Genomic DNA, 11,754 nt, shown 5'->3' with positions numbered 1-11,754 from the left:
GGAAATATATTTTCTGGAGAATGAAGTGCTCCTATGGACCATATCAGCTCTAATATGTAAAGAAAATTGTCAGCGCTTCCACTCCGTGAAGATGGTTGACCAGCGAAGCTGAAACGTGCGGCCCCGGTGTGTGTAACCTCCTAATTTCTCAATTATGAGGTTACACACACGTTCGGCTGCCTCGGACAGAACGACGTCACTGTCTCGAGTTTAGCCGATGACATGGTTAGCAGCACTCGCCCGCCATTGCCGCTTGCGATTGTTCGTAATTAAATTGCTTCAAAATTAAATCCGTCCGTTACGTAAGACAATGAATGGTTCATACCCCCTTAAGCAATGGATCACATCCTTTAGACGCGGCCAGCCCATTATGACGACAGGAGTGAAATTCTACGCGCTGGAATGATGAGCAGCAACGGAGCCAGCTGTAGAAGAAGACGACGAATGCGGGAGCAGTGGCACGAGCGAGTGCCGAGCACGAGCACGAGCGCAACCCGAGTGGAGCCAACGAGCCAGCTGCGGAAGAAGACGACGACGCTCGAGCCAGTGCTGATGATGATAGTTCTCTGTGGACAGGCGACGGACAGACGCTTTTTTGTTTCGCCTAACAATATAAAGCTTCGCTTTAAAACAACAGTTGGTAATTGACGACCTTAAGGGGTCCTGAATCAATCACATTAGGCTTGGTAACAAAACGCATTCCGCGGGTGGCATACGCTGCCGTGAACATCGCAGCCAAATTTTGAAGTTGCAGGTGCCGCGCACGAAAGCGGAGCGCGAAGTCAAGTTTTCTCAAACGCTCTTTTTTCAACAGAAGCCTGCTCCTTAATATTTTCTTAATGCTTTATTTCGTAGTATAGTATATATCCATACGCGGCGGGCATTGGCTAATGGCTGACATCAATCAACAAGAGTGTTTCGATCAGATCGGTTCTTCTTACTGTTTCTGTGCATATATATTCACAAAGTTCAATAAACAGGCTGAAGTATGCGAAAATATCTTTTAAATTTTCGATAATAATTAAGAACTTTCGGGAGAAGCCGATTATCGACTGCTCAGTCTCTGCCACGGTCGCCAGCGTGGGAAATAATCTTTGGTCACCCTGCTTACGGGTATCGTAGCCATCGCGTCTCGAACCACGTGGGACTTAAGATCTGAGCACACGCACGTTTGCCGGCGTGCGCACACTCCTGGCCGCTCTTGCTTAGATGCCGTGGCCGACTTTGCTTCGTATTGAGCTATGGATAGCGCTTCGAAATGCGCAAGTTAGATGTGCCTACTATTTCTCTGTAAACTAGGCGCAAGAGAAAGCCGGTACGCACCTCGTAGCACAGCCAGACTGGAGAATATTAGCGCGAGCGCGCAATCAAGCCCCGTCGTGCACAAAGAAAACGCTGCGCATAAACGCACTACAGTTGAATGTAGCTGCACTCTGCTGCGTAGTGTTGATGGTGGCGGGACAAGAGGAGAGCTTTCTTTCCCGAAGACGGGTCTCCTTCCACAGCATCCAAAACTTTCCACGCTTTCAGACAACTTCAACTCTCGCCTAATAGCACGTGCGTCTCCAAGAGCAACAAGGCTTTGCGTTCGGGGAGCAACGCAACTGGCAACTCCGTTGAGCGACAGCACGCGCCCTGTGCATCGGCGTCGTTGTGTCTGCGCTAACGGGCCGACCACCATCAGCTATCAACCATCGACCACCGCGAAAAACAATAGAGAAAGCCAAAGAATGTTGTTGCCTTAAAAACAAACGCAGTTCAGATTCAAAAATTTCGGGGCGCACAGGCACCTTCTACTCACCCTCAAGCATCTTACACCTGCTTCGCAAGCAACGGCTTTTCGGTCTACAGCGTGACTTATTCATTGAGCGCCTTCCATGAAGCGTGGTTTAGGTGCTGCACGTGGCGCCCGACAACATCGCCCAGCTTCCAGGCCGAGTACTCGACTGCTCGTGGTCGTCGACAATCTCTGCCTTCGCTGGGCAGTTGCCAACACATTCACCAGACGATACGCAACTGTTACTCATCGATAGGCACGTCTACGAGCTAAAACCATCACCTGGGTACTCTAACACTCATGAACCAGCACGTCAACGTCGTTCCCCCACCTGCTGGTCATCCCCGCCCAGTTTCCGCGCCAGACCATCTACCAATACTTCTGGTACCACAGCTCTGGGACTGGACCACTACTTCTAGGATCGTACGTACATTTGCATCACCGCCCGCCTGTGTACACGGCCGTTCTCATGGGTGCAAAAGTAAAGCCGGTGCCTAGTGGCATTGATTGTACAACAATCTGCCCCCTCTACCTCAACGATCGCGCCAGCGGTCACCGTTTCCTAATAATATATACGAGAGTGGACTGCAACATGCGCCGTGCCTCCGTAGAGGATCGCTGCTTCCGACAGTCAGCCTCTCGACTTCAGGTGGTCAACAGTTCACCCAGTACTGCCACCGCTTTCTAACTATGAACCTTGTACTGCACCGCACCATCTGCTGACTCTTAATTGTTGCGGGCGCAAACTGGGCACCATCAGTTTGCACAAATTCATCGTAGATGATTTTGGGCGGCGCTCTACTGACGCAACCACACGCCTTTCAGTGAATGGATTGCTCTCCTACACCATCAGCAGGAAATTTAACATTTTTGATGACTTCAGCATTCGATGACATCTTTGCTGATTGCTCTGCGATAACATGACCTCACGCCAATGAAATTCAAAGCACAACATCTGACGCGCGAATACCTTGCCCGCACCACATACTTCTTCTTTCGTTGTTGGTATTCATGATCATTTTAATGGCATCATTGAAGGATAATTAGGCGCAATAAAATGGTCGACATGGTAAAGAGCGCGCTGGAACCGCAAGAAAGGCAGCCCTGCTATTGCGTCAGGAAAAAAAAGCCCTGGAACTACGTGGGTAACGTATTTCGAAGGATTGCAAATTGCTGCCGATACTGATACGAAAAGTCACGCCAAATCCTTACCATATAGCTATGATCCTTGCAGAAATGTGCTAGGTTGTACACAAATCGCATGCTTCCAAAATCACGCAATTACTATTGTTTATTCGTCATCATCATCATCAGCAGCTTATATTTATGCGCACTGCTGGACGAAGGCCTTTCCCTGCGATCTCTAATTACCCCTGTCTTCAGCTAGCTAATTCGAACTTGCGCCTGCAAATTTCTTAACTTCATCACAAAACCTAGTTTTCTGCCGTCATCGACTGCGCTTCCCTTCTCTTGTTATCCATTCTGTATCTCTATGGTCCACCGGTTATGCATTCAACGCATTACATGGCCTGCCCAGCTCCATTGGTTTCTCTCAATGGTAATTACAATATCAGCTATCCCTGTTTGCTCTCTAATCCACACCGCTCTCTTCCTGTCACTTCACGTTAGGCCTAACATTTTTCGTTTCGTCGCTCTTTGTGCGGTCCATAACTTGTCCTTGAACTTTTTAACACGAAAGTGTTTTATGCCGGGGTCCACCAAGACTTCACTGACGTATTTCCGTCACGGAAATACGTCATAGAACATAATACAAAGAAAGAAACCAGAAGAAAAAGTTCCACAAACATGCAAAATTTGGATATCGAACCCACGACCTCTCGGTCCGCGACGATAGATCGCCGAGCGTTTAACCCATTGCGCCACAAACGCATTTGCAGAGAGCTACACAGACGCGCCTTATATATCTAACACTCCTCCGTGTACCCGCGCTCTTGCTCGGGGCGGTGCCGCCGCCTACGAGCAGAAAAAGTTGTCGCAGTTTCACCTGAAAGGCGTAGCATCAATTGCGATAGCAAATTTGTAGAGAGCTATATGGAGTAATGATATTAGCTTTATCAGCTGTATAAACTTGGACATGCAGCAGCACCGGCAACACGCAGAACTGTTGTCGACGCCGTCGGCGTTTTGTCCGCGTTCGGTCAAAATGCGTGCGGCGTTGGTGACTGTTGCCGGAGCCTCTGATATAAATAGGCACTTGGTGCCGCAGCTAAACGTCGCCTCCCTTCCCTCCCCCCCCCCCCCCCCTCCCCCACGGCTTCTCGCGCGTCGGTAGAAGGCGCGTTTGCTCTACGTATATGGTGATTGTAAAGGAGGAAAGAGACGCCTACTTCTGCAGCCCTTAAGGGAGCACGGCGCAGAACGCGCGTTTGTTCTCCGCCGTGCGTTCATTCCCCGTAAAAGCGCGCGCCCCTCGAACTCTTTCACTCGCACATACAGCGTTCGGCGCGCGGCGCCGATTTCATCTCCATTGACGTCATACGGAACCTCACGGCGACGGCGACGGCAGAAATCTGCTTTTGAGTGTCCATATAATTGCTATCGCAATAAAAGAGAAGTACTGCATTATGACACTAACGCGCACCGACAGTGAACGCTTCGGTGGTCTCAGCACTACGACGCCTCGATGCCAGCATTCGAAGGGACGCTGGCATCAAGAAGCACTACCAACGCTACCTAGGTGGCGTTCACCGTACTCAGCACAGCGGAGCGTGGCCTCCGCAATTAGCTCTGAAATTGTTTCTGAAGTTGATCGCGGAGGCTGCAATTACGACGCGCTGTACGCGCTGATTTGACTCGGTGACGATTCAGTTACGTGCTTTGTCTTGCGCGTTGTATTAGTGTGTCAGTTACGTGCTTCGTCTTTCGCGTTGTGCTAGCGTGTGCAGCGTAGTGCAGCTTCCATATGCACGACGGTTGCTCATGGTCATCGACGTTGGTAGTCGTGATGGAGGAGACGTGCCACCAGGCGTCAGCGTGGGTGCATCAACGCCTAAGGGCGCTTTAGCCACAAAACACCAATAGACATTATATATCAATGTGCAATAAACATTACACTACTTCTGTGAAGACACGTTTCACTTTCGTGTTCTATACCGATTCCTATATAAGAGGGATCAACCACATTTTTTTTGGTAACCTCCAAGTTTCTGCCCCATATGTTAGAACCGGTAGAAGGCAATGATTGTGCACTTTTCTTTACGACGACAGTTGTAAGCTCCCATTCAGTGATGTTTATTACTTCATAGCAATAACACATGCTGAAGTATCTGGGAAATAGAACACGAAAAGGTTACGAAGCTAAGTAAGGTACTTTTAACTTAAGTGGTAATATGCCTAGAAAGAACAGATATAGCACCGATGACGTAAACAATGTGTCTTGCATAGTTGCAAAACCGATGGGTGTTTCCGGAACATTACCCCAGACATATTCTCCTGTTCTATATTCGTGTGCATATATAACAGGAATCGAATCTAGTTCGTGTCTATTTTGGAGAAATCATTACACAAAGTATGGCATAGAAAAATGAGCTTCAGTGCTACAAATATTTCAAGAGGAGAGTGTATATGCTGTAGAGAAAGCAGCATTGCCTTTATTTGAAAGCTGGTCTGAGCTAAACGGCTAAATTAAATGTGTTGAAGGTGAGAATAGCTAGCGGCGAGACTGCTGAACCGAAATTTAAGAACACCACACAGTCATTTAATTTTAAATTACCCTTGCAGTCTTAAAATAAATCAAGATGACAGTATACATTTGACGGAAATCGGGTGCTCTGAATCTTATAGACTTCAATGAAGCTTGTGGTGCACGTCAAGTATTGCGGAGATGTAACAGTGATGTATTATAATAACAAGTGGTTGAGAAGACTAGAGAAAATGCAGTGGAAGAGTGGAGCTTTATTGGTGGCTTGATGAGATTACGACATTGGAAGCATGGATTAGTCAGCTCATAAACTCCAGGCGCAAGCCACGATGACATTGAGGGAAATCCTTGCTTAAAGGGAACAAAAGGGCTAATGATGAGATCAAAATTAGTTGAAAACTATGATTAAATTGTCCCTATGTAGCATGACCCAAATATTTCCCACAGACAATAAAGTCAGTCGGTTGCGCACTTCTGATAAGTTCACCTCACTAGGCCGTTATACTCCCAGCTTTAAATTATCAATAGGCACAGCTATCTGAGCGAGATAACATGTTTCCCAGGTATTGCACCACGCTTCTAAAGGGCTGCAATGACTCTTGGAACTGATGCAAAAACGGCACTCTTCTATAGTGCATGAAATTGCACTACAGAGCACTTGGCGAAGATTGCTGCCAGCGCCTCGAATGGAGACAATGGTGGGAGGGATCCAGTATTTACTAAGGTCTATTGTTATCACAAGGTGCAAGACAAATCACCCCCACTGGGCCGTTGGCCTCAGCAGCCATATGATATCTTGTGACACAACAGCCACGACCACATGTGTGTTGGATCCTGGCGTGCTTAGCTGCGCGTGGCTTAGCTATTTCCGAGGAAAAAGGGATATTCGAGGTTTAACTGGTGCCGGGTATTTGTACCTTCGAGGCCTCACGGTGGAGGCAAAACACCCTTTCGCCTCGGCTTCACGCAGACATCACCCCGTATGGAATCATCTGGAGGAAATTGGTAGTCGCCCATTCCTGTCTGCCTCGTCGACCTTTCACTTTCATCTCTTCTTTACAACTTATCCTGTCTCCTCCTCCTTTTGTGTTATTTTCGAATTTTCTGGCGGCTAGGGTGAACCTTTTGTTGGATAAACATGAAAGCTTGGTGATGAAGTATTTGGTTATAGGGGCTGTGTACAGATGGTGTTTGCAGGCCTTGTGTACGCACAAATGGTGTTGGGCTCCGCGACTGGTGGCTGGCACCGCTGCCAAAATCATTAAAATGTATATGGTTTCCTCATTCCCTCAGATCTATGTTCCTCCTCTTGTAGACAGAGAGACCACCGAGAACCATTTAAATTTTTTTGTAAAGCACAAAGAAACGTTCTGATGCTTTAATATAATTCCTTATCAGAACACTGAGAGGACCGTTATAAAGATTTTACCCTTCAGTGTTGCTGAGCAGTTATGGACGAACTACCAGCAAAAAGTAATGATGTTGCAATTACAGTTCCCTGGAGCAGAAATGTAACCACGTTAGTTATGTTGACAAGTTGCAGCAAAGTAACATGTTACGGTCACTACTGCAAAATGACGTCGTTATTCTCTTCTTACCGTGAAAACAGTTTACGAAATCTAACAAAGGCAAACAATGTATTTTATTAGGCGGAAAATTCAGAATACGAGTGAAATAGTCAAGTTACATGCGTCATAAACGAAGGAGAAGGTACAACGCAAAGGCAAGGCTAACAGAAGTTTAAGAAGGTCTGTCTCAAACTTGTATTCCCTCATTTAGGTGGCGTTTTTGTTTACAAAACGTGTTTTGTTTACAAATTAAGTTGCTTCTCAAAGCTTTAAATGGAAAGTATTACCATCTTTGTAGTGAAGACGCCGTGTCATTTGCTAAATAGACGGTTGGCAGGTGCCCAGTACAGAATGACCGTGTTCCATGCGACGAACAACTTCTTTATGTTGGGGTACGTTGCCTGCTCGCTCAGGTCAACTCCCGGATGACTTAGACACTGGCGAATATCTGCATAGGACGGGGACGCTTGCGACAGCTGAAATATAAGTCGCCCTACCCGCTTGCTTGGTATGTACCAAACGCTTCAAGCCTATCGTACACTTCTTCGAGAAGGCCCAAGTTCGCGGCCCTTCGCTCTCCATCCTTCCAAGCTTTAATTTGTGGTGAACCGTTGGCGCAAGCGCCAAATCAGGGTCCTCAAGTATTCTTGCGAAAACGTGTGTTGACAAAGAGCGCAAAATTTTTTCCGCGCTATTCGAGTAATTAAAGTTTTAAATCATATAAGAGTGAAACATTTTGTATCGTAGGCAGTTACAACAGATATTTCGCTAGTCTATTAGAACACATGACTTCAGGTATTATATACTGTGCACCAGACCATCCCTAAGATAAACAAGGGTTTAGATCTTGAGAGTGCTGAAAGCGAGTCTGCTAGGGAGTATGACATGTGACCACCAGCAAACGACATAAACAGGCTTGGCTAGAGTACAGTAGTACATGAGTGGTTCGAGGGATCGCTGATACCACAGCAGGGAATGGAGTGATGGCGGCAAGGCGCCCAGGTACATATACCATTTTCCTTGGAAAACGTTCAGTGCTTTCGCTACTGCGTGCATCACCCAGAAAAATACGAATGGTCAGCACTGCTGCTGCCTTGAAGTGAAAGTGAATATCGTAAAATACTTTGCACTATTCAGCGATGAAGGTGAACCACTCGTGCTGTAGCTGCGTAAACGATCATCATCATCAGCAGCAGCAGCAGCCTATATTTATGTCCACTGCAGGACGAAGGCCTCTCCCTGCGATCTCCAATTACCATTGTCTTGCGCTAGCTGATTCCAACTTGCGCCTGCAAATTTCCTAACTTCATCACCCCACCAAGTTTTCTGCCGCCCTCGACTGCACTTCCCTTGGAAACGATAGGGAGTCGAATATTGCGCACTTCGCTGTTGACGTGCTCGATCTATGCTTACGCCTCCCATTTTAGGCGCTGTGCCGTTGCAAGAAGATGTCATCGTCTTTTTGTTACAAAGCGTTATCAGCGTATATCCGCCTTTCCTCTGGATTTTTTATTTCTTTGATAGAACGTCATTATTTATTTGTCTGCACCACTGAACAAGATAAGTAAGGAGAGGAATCATCCCACCGACGCCAGATCGGGCGAGCAGTGATCTAACGGCCTGCATATGGCGAGAAGGAAAGCGGTTTCCATTACCGCGCTCTAGATTGCACAAAGGTAATACAACGTCAATTCACACGGTCGCGAAGGCGAGGCTGAAATTCGGTTCCAAGCCAAGGAGCAGCGACATCAATTATGGTCGTGCCATTGAAGCGCGACTACATCTCTAGAGGCAAAACACTAGTTGCTTAAAATTATGCATCGAATACGTCTGCAATGGAAACATTTGAAAGAGTACAGACAATTTCATTCGGATTGGAAAATGGGAAGTGACAGGCTGTCTGCTTTCATCCATGAATAATTATGGATACGAAACTGTGAAGGCTTTCTGAAGTTTTCTCGTGGCGATGAATGCTGAGATGTGCCGAGATTGTATTACCGTATTTACCACTGCAATGTCGTAAACGCTCGTATGCGTAACAGTAAAGGCTATATATGTATAGTGTTAACATTATACGATTTGATCAATAACTTCATTTTCTAACTGCCTCTTCACTACATATTAAGTTTTAGCTATGTCGTCAATACTAGAGGAAATGTACAGGTGGCACGCGTGCTGTGTTAGTGAAGATTAAAGTGGTGTTTTTGTGAATTATTTCAATGTAATTCTGGTTTTATCTTAACACAAAAATAACAGATGTGTGTTGGTACTAAGAACACATGGATATGCTAGTTCGTTCAAAATCTGGGTGAACCTACTGCTATGAATTCATGGAAAACTCTCAGTGCTCATCAGTGTAATGCGCGCCTTTATAGAATAAGGTCTATAAATATACATGGGTGTACTCAGGTTAGATTGCGATGCGGCGTTGTGACGAATGTTCCCACTTACTACGTTTCATTTGATTTGTTGTGCTCAGTATATGCGATGTCATAGCGATGTAAGCTGGCGCAGTACACTAATTGGCGCAAAAAGCCTCAAACGGGAATTTTTTTTTCCGCCATGAAGTTCGCCCTGCAAAATGTAGATGGCGTTGCCGTACCTCCACATGCCGCCATTGTAGGACATATTGGCTTCTATGGCACATTCACTGCCGCCTTGGGTAATATTTGTTAGCCCTTGCGGTGCAGCGCAACCAGTGGTTTGCGCACATAACTCATAGTAACGAGCACGCCGCTTAACACTGTCTGCTCACCCAGTCAGTTACTCGCGCAAGGTTGTGCATCGAAGCCACGCACTAGTTTTGTTTGTCTAACGTCCACGACAGCAGTGATTTGGACGTGCTTCGGCAAGCGGCTGACGGAACGGACGCGCGAACACAAATCCCCTACCTCCGAGATGGTGCCGGTCCACCAAGCAATCTCGGGGCTCGAGTGGAGGTGACAATGTCTATAAACTTCCTGCGACAGATGGCTCGTCAGATGCGCCAGATTGCAGAGCACGGGGCGTGGCCTAATAGTGACATTATCTGACCGCAAGGCAGGGGGAAGTTTTCCTCCTCGGTCATCTTGCTTGTGGGCGCACCCGCAGGATTTTAGTCGGTGTAACGGAGTAACGTAGCCGTTACCCTATAAAAATACCACTGTTAAAGCTGCAAATTACTCGAATTGAAAAACGTACCCAGTTTCATTTAGAAATTACCCGACAATGTAGCTGTTTAGTGGTGACGGCTCATTAGTATCCAGTCAGTGCCCAAGGCTAAATGTCCCACTGACCCATCATTAGAAGACTGGCAAGAGCGGAACCTAATTCAAGCATCAATAAGAAAGGTCACATGTGGCAATAAAGAAATTTTTGCCAAGCATTTGACCCTCCCTTTGCATCGACTTAACGGCCAGAATCCCTTGAAACAGGCTACTCAAAGACAACCATACTGTAGATTTCGTTGCGCATGTAGTTGCTTCAACTGCCACTAATTCGGCCATAGCCCGCAAAGCTGCAGAAGGGCAAGCTGATGCGGCGCGTAAGAGGGCAAAGCTGCAACAAACTGTGGCATCAGCCCAGTTCACAAATAGAGCCACCATAGCTATTCCACCAGATTCTTTGTCGCTAGCATTAAGCACATGCTCTGCCTTCTCAGAAGCACCATTTAGCTACGGGCTGGTAGGCTCCAAGGAACTCCTCCCTCACAACACTCACACAGCTCCTAAAGGCGCGTGTGTAGAGACGGAGCGACGAGGCCTTCACGCCACTCTACGGATCCCGCGAAAAAAAGATAAAACCAGCATTACGGGACCCGGAATTATCTCTGTAAGCTTTGGACACACAAATATGACAGGTGCTTAAAGACCTCCTTCATTTTAGTCCATAGGTGCTGTGCGTTCAAAATACACGCCAGAAATCAACAAACAAACTTTGTCAGGCCAAATGACACTTCCCGCAAATACACCGGCGACGCTGTTGCCTTGTCGGGTGGGGTTGCCATGATAGTCGATGAAGGTGCAGCTTGTCGACAATTACATCGCTGAACGAGCCTTAAGGCAGTTGCCATCCGGACGTTGCTGTTTAATGAGCTATTTAGCATTAGCTGTCTGTACGTTCCTCCCAGCTATAGATTTTCCAGAACATTATTTGAAAATATTATCGACGAACGTCTCGAACTGTTCATAGTCGTAGTTGATTTAAATGCACATAGCGCTCTGTGGGAAGACTGGTTGCGATGCGAGAAGCCGCCGGGTAGACAACTTTCACTTCTAAATTTCATGCCTGCCCATTAACAGATAGCCAGCACTCTTTGGCGTTGGATATAGAACAATCCCTCTATGCATAGTTTCGATGCACTCATGTCGTTGGAATGGTATTAGAAATTCGTACTAATTCATGATAATCCGTTTGGATAATTTTGAGTTAAACAAAACGGAATGAATGCTTTCCACGCGTTTACCGATGGAAGCTTGACTCTCGTAACTGGCGACTGTTCCGTCAACTTGGATAATCCAGCCATGAGGGAATTGTTTCTTTTAAATGGTGCTGTAATGTACTTAACAGACTGTATAATCGACGCTACTGCGGAAAACATCGAAAAATCTCAGGGACAGTGTAACAAACGTCGCATCTCATGGTGGAACGAGGAATGTGGAAAAGCATGGGGAAATCAAAACAAAGTCTCGGGACTACTTTGTGAGCCTGCCAATTGTTGAAAACCTGATTAACATCAAACAAGTAAAGTAATAGGGCAGAAGAACACA

Source organism: Dermacentor silvarum, chromosome 7, assembly GCF_013339745.2.
Source record: "Dermacentor silvarum isolate Dsil-2018 chromosome 7, BIME_Dsil_1.4, whole genome shotgun sequence".
In the NCBI taxonomy this organism is placed as follows: Eukaryota; Metazoa; Arthropoda; class Arachnida; order Ixodida; family Ixodidae; genus Dermacentor; species Dermacentor silvarum.
The sequence above is the reverse complement of the archived record's forward strand: the minus strand, read 5'-3'. Positions refer to the sequence as shown.